The sequence below is a fragment of the Cupressus sempervirens genome, chromosome 11 (assembly GCF_028749045.1).
Source record: "Cupressus sempervirens isolate cs-2001-9-10 chromosome 11, ASM2874904v1, whole genome shotgun sequence".
Taxonomy (NCBI): domain Eukaryota; kingdom Viridiplantae; phylum Streptophyta; class Pinopsida; order Cupressales; family Cupressaceae; genus Cupressus; species Cupressus sempervirens.
The window spans coordinates 124,884,713-124,898,754 of NC_143128.1; positions in this window are offsets into that span (position 1 = coordinate 124,884,713).

Sequence of the window (14,042 nt, forward strand, 5' to 3'; positions counted from 1 at the left end):
AGAAAAGGAATCATATAGACCAATCCCTACTCCACTATTGCCAGAGCAAGTTCCTCCTTTGTAGTCCGGGGAGGAATGGCATCCATTCCACTTAGAGCTATTGGGGAAAGGAAAATCTCTACATTTTCCTTTAGCTTATGAAACAAATTAATAATCACATGTTGCAATTACACACAAAATCAAAGGAGACCATTATAGGCATTCTAATTTTTCACTACCTAAGCCTTTTCTATTATGTTTTTACTTTTTATTAGTTTAGAAACAAGAAAAAGGAATTGAATGAGTTGATGAAGAAAACAAAATACAAAGAATTTTAGAACACCTTAAGTAAACACTAGAACCAGTATTTCAATCTTGGGTATACTAGATAGTCTTCTTAGCATCCACTTGCACAAATCAGATATGTTTGCTCACACATGTGTAAGACCTTTTTCACAAAGAATAGTAGCAACTTTACTATATATTAGAGAATTAGCTCCTTGAAGTTACACTATTAACATGTAATTTGTACAAAGTAGAAAGGTATGATACACATTAACTAGTTGAAGGTAGGTTTTTTGAAATAAAGCATACAATAGACACTATAATTTTTTGTACTCCAGAAACTCACCTCAAACAAGATACATCCATAAATTGGCCCAATACAATTCAACTCACTTAAACAATTCTTATCTCCAAAGATCCACTGATGCCCTTCAATAAAAGCCACACTTCCAATTGTGTTGCAGGAAAAATGTGTCCACCTTTTAATCTCCATAAACTTTATGCTAGGGAAAAAACTTTAAAATGACTCTAAAATATTTAGCAATCATGTTTACAATAGTACAACTCAAATAAACATGAGCTTTAGCACATGATATAGCTATTCTGGGAGAAAGAAACAAATAGCTAGAAGAATGAAAGTCACAAGCAATGTAAAAATAGGTAGTTTGGTATTATATATGTAGAGAAGCCACATCTCATTTCCAATTTAGAAAAAATATTTCTTGAACCATAATGTATCAAAAAGCTTATATATCTAGAATACATCGAGATGTGTGAAGATACATTTTTAGCCCTCAGTTTGAACTTTTCAGATAATTATAATTGTTTTATCAAGATATATCATCATAAACATAAACATTGTTGACCCTACTCATACATTGCTCTGATAGACATTAAGGTAGAAATGTCACCCAGCAAAACTCCCATTATTATAGATTAACTATTGGATCACTAAATATCTATCCCTAGGCAAAAAATTCAATTCACATGTGCAATTCAATTCACATATGCACAATAAAGCCACATAAATAGAAATTGCAACTTCACCAACTTGTCGTACCAGCATTATAAAATTAGGGCATTGAACGTCTAACATACAACTTCACCAATTTTCCCTACCAATATTATAAAATTGCATCATTAAATGACTTCATGTTCTTTACCTATAATTAATGATAAATTCATAGAAAATCAGCCTTTAGGAGAAACACAGAATTACACATAAGAATGCGAGCATGCTTATTCTTATTTTAATTGAAACTAGAGTTGTATCATGTTAGCATCCAATAGCAGGATGTAAGGAACTTGCCTCAAAATTTTCTATCTCTGCCAAAACTTGCCTTGAGGCAAAATTAATATAATAAACCAATTGTTCAATAAGTCCAAAAACCTTAAGAACCATCAAAATTTACATCAATTACATCCTAGTTGTATGAGAGGATTTTTCATAAAACTAACCATCAAATGACATTAAAGTTTTAAACATAGTAATGTTGTTTGCTTTTACAGATGAGGTGATAGAGCCTATATCACTTACATTCATTAATCATTTGAATATAAAATTTTGTAACTCCTAAGAAAAACATTTCTCTTAAGAAGTGGCACTTCAATAAGAAAAAAGGTATTCATCAAATTTACATAAATCACACACAATCATTATACACAGATATAAAAATAACAAAATATAATTGAAAATGGAATATTTTCACTAGTGCAAGAAACACAGTCTTAATATACACTACCCTTTGAATAGTTTGAAATTTTGGTTGAAAAAAAGTATTCAACATTTAAGTGTATTTCAGATATATTAATGGTATGTCGTTATTTTTTTGTGCTCTTACTCATGGCTAAATTAATAGTGGGAAATTAAAATATTGAGCATTCAAAAGTTGGACTTAAGCAATCCATTTTGCAATTACATAGGGACATTTCTTGCTATATCTATTATCATTATTTTAAAATGTGTAAACTTACTCCAACTCACAAATAAAACATTTCTTACATAAGGTTTTGGTTCTTCAAATATAAACACCTAACATGAAATTTGGGCCACAGCTTGACCAATTTGATCTCCAACTAAAAATACATCTTGCACATATGCTCCTTCTTGTCCACATGCCATGCCACTAAGAGGAAACCATGGTGCCATGGATGCAGAAACATTTGAAACAATGGATGTTTTCACATATTCATTTATGCAACCATCTTCCCATGCCAAGTTCCTGCAATCCAAAAATGAGAAATGAGACCCTGCCTAATTAAGTACAATCTCACCAACCATTGGAAACCCCACTCCTTCACTCCTACAGCTCCTATGCTCTATGAAAACCAAAGCAAATGCTTGTGCAACTCCTACACACAATTCGTGAAACATAAAAATGAAATAGGAAAACCTTGTTCATTTGAACATGTGAAGCTTGTGTTGGTCAAAATTTCAACCAACACGGGCATGGATTAAAAAAAAAAGATATTTTTCCTTTGATATTCCAACCAATCTAAAAAAATTCAATAAATGGTCAAAAATTTTGGTCAAAAAATGAGGTCAAATGTACTAGTGGAAGTATGGACACAAGGCATATGAATGCATATCTAAATGCAAGTGGACATCAAACAAGAAAACTAAGGTACATCATCATGGGAATTGTTATTATTGGAATTACAATTCAAGGTATAGTTGTCGTTATTGTGGTGAGTATAGTCATGTTGTTGTAAATTGCATTAAGACACATTTTAGAGGTTATTAGAACACATGGTTGAATGAGATTGTATGCTTTAGTTGTCTTAAGACCAATTGTGTAAGCAAAAATTGTCCAACTCGGCCACCTGCACTAAGTAATGAATTCAACAAAGGTAAAGGAAAGGTAGATGCTAGGAAGGTAAAGATGTAGATGAACATGACATAGAGAAAGAAGGAAGATTGCAACACATCAAGCCAAGATGAGGTCACTTTATCCAATAGATCAAGTGATCACATCACCCCCAAGGAGGCAATCAAAGGTATGTGTGGAATTGACATCTAAAATTATATATCTTGCATCAGTTCCAAGAATTTAAGTAATGAAAATGATCTATCAACATATATTAAGATGAAATGAAGTGGTTAGAAGAAAGAGACAATCTATCATTATATATTTTTGTTGTTGTCAAGTATTGGAATATTGTAGTAAGTGTCAAGTAATGAGGTACCATGGTGACTATCGAGCTAGCTATGATTTCCAAGTGAATAAAAAACCCTATAGTGATCAAGCTTATAGATGTATGTGTACTAAGCATTAATTACAAGGTTTTCAAGGCTATATGCTCAATTTTTTGATTCATTTGCATTTACTAGAAGATCAAAGAGAATGAAGGCAATTTGAGAAAGTGATTTTAGTGACTACATACTAGAATCAACTACTATATGATATTTTACATTGATTTGAAAAATATTTCACTTGTGCCGAGTTATATTGTTTCATGTTTTGTAAACCTTGGCAAGTGAAAAATGGTAGTAAATTCATTGGAGGCAGTAAGAAAGGAAGGTAAAGAGGTTACCAATGTATAATTGATCAGTAATGATGTTCAACAACCACCATTTCATGCTATTCCTAGGATTGCATACAAAGGAGATCCATCTTGTGCATTATCGAATATTCTACCCAAGGTTTCAATGATTCAGGATGTTAGATGGTGTTATACATGCAAGGTTGGAGAAGTTGGAGACTTAAAGATAAAAGAGACATATTAGAAGTTGTGTGAGAATAGTGTTTTGAAAGAAGAAAACAAAATTGTAGAGCGAAAAGGGTTTACACATGCCCTATATTTTCTCCAAGTTTTCAAAATAGAATAAATAAAGATTGTATTAAGTTGAATACATGACAATTGGCTATGATTAGAGAATGGACCTATCAAAATATTAAAGAGGATCATTCACGGAGTGATAGGGTATCCTACCCTAGATAGGCCAAAGACATTAAGGAGTGATGCAAAATAAGTAATTGAGAAGAATACTAGAGTCGTATGGAACAAGAGGGGAATGATAATTGATACAATTGAAGACCCTATTATTGCATTCATAGTGAGATTTATAGCACATAGATCCTACTAGTCGAGTCAACTCAACAATGTGCCATGCATTGTCATTGGCCTAGGTTACAAGATCATAAAGAAAGATCATACCTATGACCTAGTCAAGCTACATCTTCAATAACTATTAGAAAACCTAGAAGCTATTAGAAAGGAAAAAAGTTCTTCATGTAAGTTTGGTTCACTTGTTATCTATCTATTCTTTTATGTGAAAAATACATTTCTTACAATTGTCAAGGTAGTATGGAAGTATATTTGATCTGTTACCCAACAGATAGATTAATTCATTAAGCAATTAGGAGAAAATTTTGATTTAGTAATGACTAGTTTTTTTTTAAATTTCAAGAAATCAATGAAGTAATGATCAATAATTCCTATTTCTCTTATGGAGCAACATTATAATGATGTTTCTTTCATAGTAGATGCCAACTATACCTATGTTTAGGCATCTATTCCAAGGGTTAGCTGGTTGAGACCATTACCATTTGAGATAAATGTTGATGAGACATCAGTTTCTATCACTACATTATTGGCAGAAGAGATTGACAAGGATGCTACATCCTTTGGGAATTATGATGAATCCAAATCAAGGATAACTATAAACTTGCAAATTGCCACTGTCATTAGAACAACTTGTACATATAGTTGATAAGATAAAGGATGAAGATATAGAGACAAGTGTAAATCTATTGGAATGGTCTAAAAGGAAATTTCACACTAAAGTTATGGACAAGATCTCTAGTGCCATTGCACTAAGACAAGTTGATTTAGTAACTAAGATGGAGAGTGTGAAGACAGTTTTGGATATCATTTTCTCTCTATATAGAAAATTATGTGATGTTCATATCTTTACTAAAGAAACTCGACAATCAATTGACCAGCTACAAGGAGATTTAAAATTAATAGGTATTACATTGAAGCAATCTCTTGGCACTAGTCAAGTTCATTTTCAGATATTATTGCTAAGATAGAGTAAGCTTTCCAAGTTGCAAGAAAAGGATGCAAATATAAGATCAACTTTGATCAGCATTTAGTCCATGCTAACGCCACAAATGGAAGTTTTGCAGAAGGAACTTTGATCAGCATTCAGTCCTACTAATAAAATTTCTAGAGAGTTAAAATTAGGGGCCTTGACCTAATTACAACATACAACTCAACTTGTAGATTTCAGATCACCGTTCAACTCTTCTTCATTTGCCTGGCTTTCACTCTCTACAACTCTTGACAACTTTCCCTCCTTTCAACCTTAGTCTCCTTAAGTCTCCATACTCACTATACTAGTGTAATAATCTCTTCTTGACCACTTGTAGAAGCAGAGTCACTGTACTCTATTCTTCCTTCACCTAGATGTCTTCTCCTTGGCACCCTTCTAACCACTTTGCAATTTGGCACTATAGAAAATCTTGCTTCATGGTCTATGATTCCTTAAATAGGAATCTAGAACTCCTTTTCCCACTTGATTCTTCCCTCCTTTTATTTCAATTTTCATGGATTAGGTAGGATTCATTGTATCAAACCCATATTATGTTTCTTCTAGAAACATCATGAAGCATCCTCTTGAATTTACTCAAAAATGGTTTACATAGAATTATGTGCCACCAGCTCATCATCCTTATCCTTCAACTAGTTCACAAAATTCTAGGTAACAAATTTGTTAGCTTAGATTTGGAAAATCTTTATCATTTTCAATAATGCAGTAGCTCGGCACTATTGAAATCCTGATACTCAGCACATACTATGTTACTTGGCATCAACTATGTTTTTACTAATGCTTGACACCTGAAGTTCACTTGGCACCAACTAAGATTTTTTGATGCTCGACACTTGAACTTCAATAAGCACACACTAAATTTTTTGATACTTGATTCCAACTAAAAATTTGCTCAACTTCAACTAGCTTTCTTGGCACTCACTAATTAACTTATTTTAAGCTTTTCAGTCATCCTTAATATAACTTATTCCTCCAATGTTTCTAAGTGTGGCCAACCTCTATATCTTGAATTATGTTACCAATACATCATCTCACCATTGTCTTAATTGATCTTTGTAATTCATTACAACTTCATAACTCAACCTTTCCTTTAGGTGTTCTTGTTACATCTTGTTGATTAAATCCTCTTAATCAATAAACCAAGTGATAGTACTTGGATCTTATAAGAAATTGTCATTCCTACAAATAGTAGGTTTGACATCAATTACAAAACAATGATTGAAAATAGTCTTTTAACAGCAATATCCCTCTTTGATCTTCAACAATGATCTTTTCAATTAGATTTTCAACAGGTAGACCATAAATTATGATAAAAAATTTGTAGCCATAATAGGCTACACTTTACAAGCATAGTAGTGAAGATTTGTGGGTGTCATCCCCAATCCATTTTTACCTTCTCATTGTAGGGTTTCTTGGTAGCCAAAATCTTATGTTTTATGTGTTGGTTTACTTTATTCTTTGGATGTGATGCATGGTTACTTATTTTAGTTTACATGTTAAGTTATGAGATGGATGAATGGTGAATTTTTTTAGAGGTAAAAGTTTTAAGTGTCAATTCATCCAACACCTTCTTCAATGGTGGTTTGGCACTAGCTATTGTTGTTTGCCTAGTTATTGATCTTAGTGGTGTAGGAGGAGAGAGGAACTTAGATATTACCTTCTTTATGTTCATTCTCACCTTAGGCACTACGATTTTGACTATTTTGGCTTTATTTGTTGGTGGAGTGAAAAGTGCTAGGGCTTTTCCCTATTTCTATGCACTGTCTTCCTCTTCCTTTGAATCACCTTCACTATCTTGATCCTCTCCAAGACCTTGTATTATCTTTAATGGTCCTTCACTTTTAGTTTATGTGCCTAGTTTTCCTTCTAGGTCTTCAATCATTTTCTTCCTCTTCTTGTCAATAGAAGCAATCTTAATGTCCACTATTATTCTTTCTTTTTATTCTTAATATTTTCCAAATGACTCAGCCTTTGCATCAAATTATTCATAAATTAGTTCAATAATTGTTTCACTCACATCATCAATATCAATTTCATATCAAACATGTTTAATCCAAGCTACCCTAGGCTTAACTACTTGTAGATATGTGTAGTCAGTGTCAACTAGAAAATACACATCCTTATAATAGTTTTCAACAAAGGATTTAGGAATCCTTTTTCTTTTCCTCATTTTATATTTGAATTCATTAAAGTATCCATCTAGTACATTCCAAAAACTGTCTCCCAAATTCACAATATATTGACTTATCTTCCTTGTAGTAGGTTTTCCTTATTCCCATTCAAAATTGTCAACATTAGGAAAAAAACTTTGCATATAAAAGAAAATACACATTATCAGTGATCCAAACTTACACATTAAATTCTTATCCTTTCTAATTGATAATAGGTTTTTTTGCAATTGTAAAAAATGAATCTTGACAAGATCATATTCATGATCTTTCATAACAATCTTCCAAGCCTGATCTACAACTATATATGACACATTGTTCAGTCGGCTAGAGTAGTAGAATTTGTGTGCAATCACTATCACTGCAAACTCAATCAATGAATTAGTGATATTTGAAATAGACATCCCACATCCATTTCATTTAGTCTTTGTATTTTCCTTGACTGCATCTTTACTCTAGCATCGCATAGTCTTCTTTTTGTCAAAAATTGGATATCCCATGACATCATGAATAATCTTCTTTGTAATCTTGACTAGTCCATGATTCTCCATCCATAACTCCATGTCATGAATTTAGCTCAGTACATCCTTTATCCATTCAATTAAAAAAATTATCAAAACATCTAGGGCATGAGTTAACCATTCCCTCTCTAAAATCTTGAAGTCTTCCTTCCATAATCCTTCATCACACAACTTCTAGTATGCCAAATGAATTTCATAATCTCCTACTTCACCAATTTTTCACTTATAAAATTTTTTTACATTGTGAATCATAATAAACTTAGCAGGTATTGATGATAATGCACCCATTGAATCTCCTTTCATGGAAATTTCAGGAATAACACAATATTTAGGTGGAGAACAAGTGTCACTAATAACCAATTGAACATTTCCTACCTCTTATCATTGATTCTTCGCAATTGATGATGATGATGATATTATTTTTGAATTAGGGCTTCAAAATTTTCTTTCTGAACAACTCAACATAACAGATAATCAACACTCAATCACTTCTTCAACTTTAAATTAGCTTTCAATCACCTTAAAAATCACTTCACAATTTAATCAAATTGCTCAAACTTTGAAATCTGAATGCAAGATATGTAAAATGCTTTCAAATTTTTGATATATATCTTCATTTATTCAAATTAGGGTTCTCATAAATACTGTGTTCTTAGTTAAGTGGAATCCACTTGTCTTGATTTTTGTTACACTTTTAACTTATTCTTCATTATACAGCTTGGCCAATACCATTTCACTCGATCTATACATCAGTTTGGTCATTTAGGTACTCGGTCCATATTACAATGCTCAATTAATATAGACAATATGATTGATGCTTAACACCCAATAATGTTGTTAAAAACAATTGATTAATTGTATATTATCTTTGATGCTACACAAAATGTCATATCTTTACCATTCAATGTATGCCAAGCTCACTCAGTTGATGAAAACAATTTCATGTGTTCGCTAAGAATTCCAATGTTTGCTAAGTTTAGAAGATAGTGTGTACCAAGTTTACTTGGGCACCACAAAGGAATTCTCAGAAATTAGTGTTAACCAAGCTCAGTCAATTAACAAAGGAAAGTGTGATGGAACCAATGTTAACCGAGTTCACTTGGTTACCAAAGAAAGTTTACGAAGTTTCAGTGTTAACCAATTTCACTTGGTTAGTATAGGAAAATAATTTTAGTGTTATTGTCTATTGAGATGGGTCTATTAATATTGTATATTATCTTTTATTTTACACAAAATGTGATATCTTTACCATTCGATGTATGCCAAGCTCACTCAAGCAATGAAGACAATTTCATGTGTTCATCAAGAATTCTAATATTTTTCAAGTTTAGAAGATAGTGTGTACCAAGTTTACTCGGGCACCAAAGAGGAATTCTCAAAATTTTAGTATTAATCAAGCTCACTTGATTAACAAAGGAAAGTTGGATGGAACTAGTGTTAACCAAGTTCACTCAGTTACCAAAGAAAGTTTATGAAGTTGTAGTGTTAACCAATTTTACTTGGTTAACATAGGAAAATCATTTTAGTGTTAGTATCTATTGAGATGAGTTGACTAAGGATTTTCTTGTTTTGGCATATTGAGTTTAATGGATTTTTTTGTTGGTTCAAGCCGATTGAAGAAATGAAGAATTATTGTTTTAAGTTGTATTCAACCCAACTTGACAGTGTATATGATATAAGTATAAGCTCGAGTTGAGATTTAAATGTGTGGGAATGTGTGGAAGATAAGAAGATGCTTAGAGGAAGTGGATTGGAAGGATAAACAAAATATCCTTGTTGGCCTACAATGATTAATCTAATTAGGAAGGATCAAGTATTTGAGCTAGAATTGAGATCTAAAATCAGTAATATAGTTGCATCAACAATCAAGTCATTTCATTGTTACTCTCTAACCATTGTAGTAGTGTCTCAAATCTCTTAACAGAGTTAGCCTAACTACTATTTACCAAATCCTCTAACAAGGTGACATTTCTAGATTGAAGTGTCTAAAGACCTCTAACAAAGCCACTCCTAACAAGGTAATTAAATCCTCTAATAGGGTCATACCTAACAGTGTATTTTGTAACCTTTAATAGGGTTGGCTCCTAACAGAGCTCACTTTAGAGGAGTGAAAAACAATAACTAGTTGCAATTGTTGGTTTTTCCCAAATTAGGTTTCCATCTTAAATCTTGGTGTCACTTGTGTTCATGCTATTTCTTTTATGTGTATGAAAATAAGTTAATTAAGGTTAATCATAGTTAATATCTTAATATTTTCATTTTCAGTATTTTCTGAGTAATAATTGATATTATAGAGCTTGTTGAGCTACAATATATTGTTAGTCTTAACTGACTGACAATAGTTTCATAAGAGTTTATGTTTTGTAATCACATCTAAGGAATCTGAGATTCATTTTTATGATAACTAATTCACCCCTCCCCTCTTAATTACTCCTCTTATATTCCAATAATTGGTATCAGAGCTTTTTGTGCTTGCAAAGAAGGTTTGAAGAACCTAAGCTAAAGATCAAGATGTCTTACAAAGAAAGATTCCCAAGTTGAACAAAGATAACTTCGAGGCATGGTAGGAAATTATGAAGCTACATTTGGCAACCATTAGTGATTCAGGTCTAAAATATTTGAATGCCCAATATAAAGCTCCTACTAGTACATTGACTTTGGAGGAGATTACTGAAAAGAAGAATTATAACATTATGATGATTGACATTGCATCCACTCTTAACTATGTTGAATTTGATGAAGTCAAAGGGTGTACTACTACTCATGAGATGTGGAAAAAGATGAAAAATATCTATGGAGGTGATGAAAATGTGAGAAGAGCCAAGGCATAAATCTTAAGAGGTTAGTTTGATCAGATAAAGATGAGAGAAGATGAAAACATTGCAAAATATGTTGACAGAATCAAAGCCTCTAGAGGGAAAATTGATGATGTGATAGTTGTAAGCAAGGTACTTAGAACTCTTCTTCCTATCTATTCAATTAGATTGTCATCTATTCAAGAGATGAGATGTGATCCCAATAATAAGATAAATTCAGATGCTCTAGTGGGAAGGTTGACAACATTTGAGCTAGATAACTATGATAATTATGTTCCTAGTTCTAGCAATCTTGAGTCTATATTTGAAGCTAAGTTGTCACTCAAGAAGAAAGTTGCAAAGACTAAAAATAAAAAATCTAAGAGTGAAGAAGAAGACAGTTTTGAAAGTGATCTTGAAGCCATTGAAGCCCTGCTTGAAAGATGATATCCCAAAGGCAAAATTCCTCTAATCTATTTTTCTTGTGAAGAAGTTGGCCACATTGCTACAAGGTGTCCAAATAGAGAAGAAAAAGAAGAAAAGAAAAGAAATAAGTACAAAGGAAAGAAGGATTTAAAAAACTACAAGCACTACAAGGTTAAAGGTAAGAAGCCATGTTTCATGGCTAAAGATTCTGATAGTAGTTGTGATGATGATGAAATGGTTTATATTGCTATAAAATATGAATCAGATAATGAAGATGATAAGATGGAACTCATTTGTCATGTTAGCTAAAATGATACATGGATTATTGGTAGTGGTTGTTCTCATCATATGATTGGTGACAAAACAAAGTTTGAACATATGGAACACTATGATGGTGGAAGTGTAAGATTTGAAAACAATGAACCATGTTGTGTAAAAGGAAAAGGTTGTATTTCTCTAACCAATAAATGTAGATGTGATAATGTTTATTGGGTTGAAGGATTGGGTTGAAGGATTGAAACAAAATCTATTGAGTGTGGCACAATTCAATAACATAGGATTCGAGGTAGAATTCATGAATGGGAAAGCCAAGCTACTAGATGGAAAAGGAAATCTAGTTGGATTTGGTAATAAAACAAAAGGTAACCTATTCTACCTAGATCTAAGTGAAAGTTCATGTTTCATTTCTCAAGTAGAAAAAATTTGGTAATGGCATAAAAGGTTGTGTCATGTAAACTTTGATAACCTGATCAAAATGAGAAAAACCAAAAGAGTGATAGGTATTCCTAGTTTGAGGAAACTTGATAGGGGCATGTGCAAGAATTGTCAAATTGGTAAGATGGACAAGACAAGTTTCAAAAGAAAGAGCTATCATTCTAAAGAAGTCTTGGAGTTGGTTCATATAGACCTTTGTGGACCTATTGGCATAGAGAGCTAAAGTGGATATAAGTATTTTATTTTATTTGTTGATGATTATTCTAGGATGATGACAGTAATGTATTTGAAAGATAAGTCTAAAGATTTTCAAAAGTTCAAGTGGTATCTGGCTAGAGTTGAGAAGGAACCAAGAAAGAAGCTAAAGTTTTTAAGGTCAGATAGAGGAGGTGAATTCATTTCTAATGAATTCAATGAATTCTACATTGAAAAAAGAATCAAAAGACAAGTATCAACCCCTTGTACACCTCAGTAGAATGGTATAACAAAAAGAAGGAATAGATCAATCAAGGTTTGTGCAAGAACCCTGATGAGAGAAAGGAATGTTACAATAAATCATACCTTAAACAAAGTACATTTGAAAAAAGACTCAAATTAGACTCCTTATTAACTATGGTATGGCTAAAAACCTAATGTAAGTTACTTCAAAGTATTTGGTAGCAAATGTTATATTTTGAAGGAGAATAGGAAAGGTAAATTTGATGTCAAAAGTGATGAAGCCATATTCTTAGGATACTCTAGAGGAAGTAAATCATAGAAATTTTTGACTCTAACTACTTATAAGATCATAGAAAGTGCACATATAAGAATTGATGAGTTTGTAGAAAAGAGTGAAGAAGAGAGTAGCAAAGAATCTAAAGACTACAAAAATTTTATTTACTTTAAAAATGATACATTGCCTTATCCAATTGGAAGTCAATAGACTTCACCTCCCAAGTCCCCAAAATCTCTAGAAGCACCCAAGTTGTAGCCAATGCAATCCAAGTCATAGACTAAAGGACTCGAGTTATAGTCAGAAACTATCGAGTTGCAAACAGTGCAACTCGAGTCTAAATCTAAAGGACCCAAGTCACATATAGTGGGACCTGAGCATGATGTTGAAGATCATGGTAAGGCAAGTGGAACAAGCTCTAAATATAAATTACTTGTACTTGCAAGATATGTTAGAAGACACCATGCACCTGAACAAATCATTGGAGACAAATTAGATGGTATAGTGACAAGGAACAAATTGAAAGGTACATGTTTGCTTTTTGAATTTGAAACTAGAATTGTTAAAGATGCTTTGGATAATGAAAGTTATATTGAAGAAATGAATGAAGAGATAGAAAAAATAAAAAGGAATAAGACCTGGAATCTTGTTCCTAGACCCAAGGATAAAAATGTAATTGGCACTAAATGGGTGTTCAGAAATAAGTTGAATGAAGATGGAGAAGTTTCAAGAAACAAAGAAAGGTTAGTATGCAAAGGTTATTCTCAAGAGGAAGGTATTGATTATGATGAAACTTTTGTTCATATTTTAATATTAGAAGGTGTTAGGACTCTACTTTCTTATGTTGCACATTAAGGATTTAAAGTGTATCAAATAGATGTCAAATTTGCATTCTTGAATGGAATTCTAAAAGAAGAAGCCTACATAGAGGAACCTGAAGGTTTTGGAAAAAGCAAAAAGGATATGATTTGTAAACTACACAAAGAATTACATGGTCTCAAACAAGCTCCTAGAGCTTGGTATGGAAGACTTCATAATTTTTGGATGAAGATTGGTTTTCAAAGGACAAATGATAACAACAATATTTATATCAAAGAAGGACCAGATAAGAAGATTTTGTTGGTAGAAATATTTTTAGATGATACATTTTTTACTGGAAATGATGATTTGTGCAAATATTTTTCAGGGGAAATGAGTAAGGAATTTGATTTGTCAATATTTGGAGAAATCAAATTCTTTGTTGGCTTGTAGATTCTATTGGTGTTTTAAAATGCCATGTTTCAAAACGATATGATGAGAACAAAATTGTTGAATACAATTGATTAAATATGTGTTGTCTTTAATGTTATACAAATGTCATATTAGTTTTTTTCAATGTATGTCAAG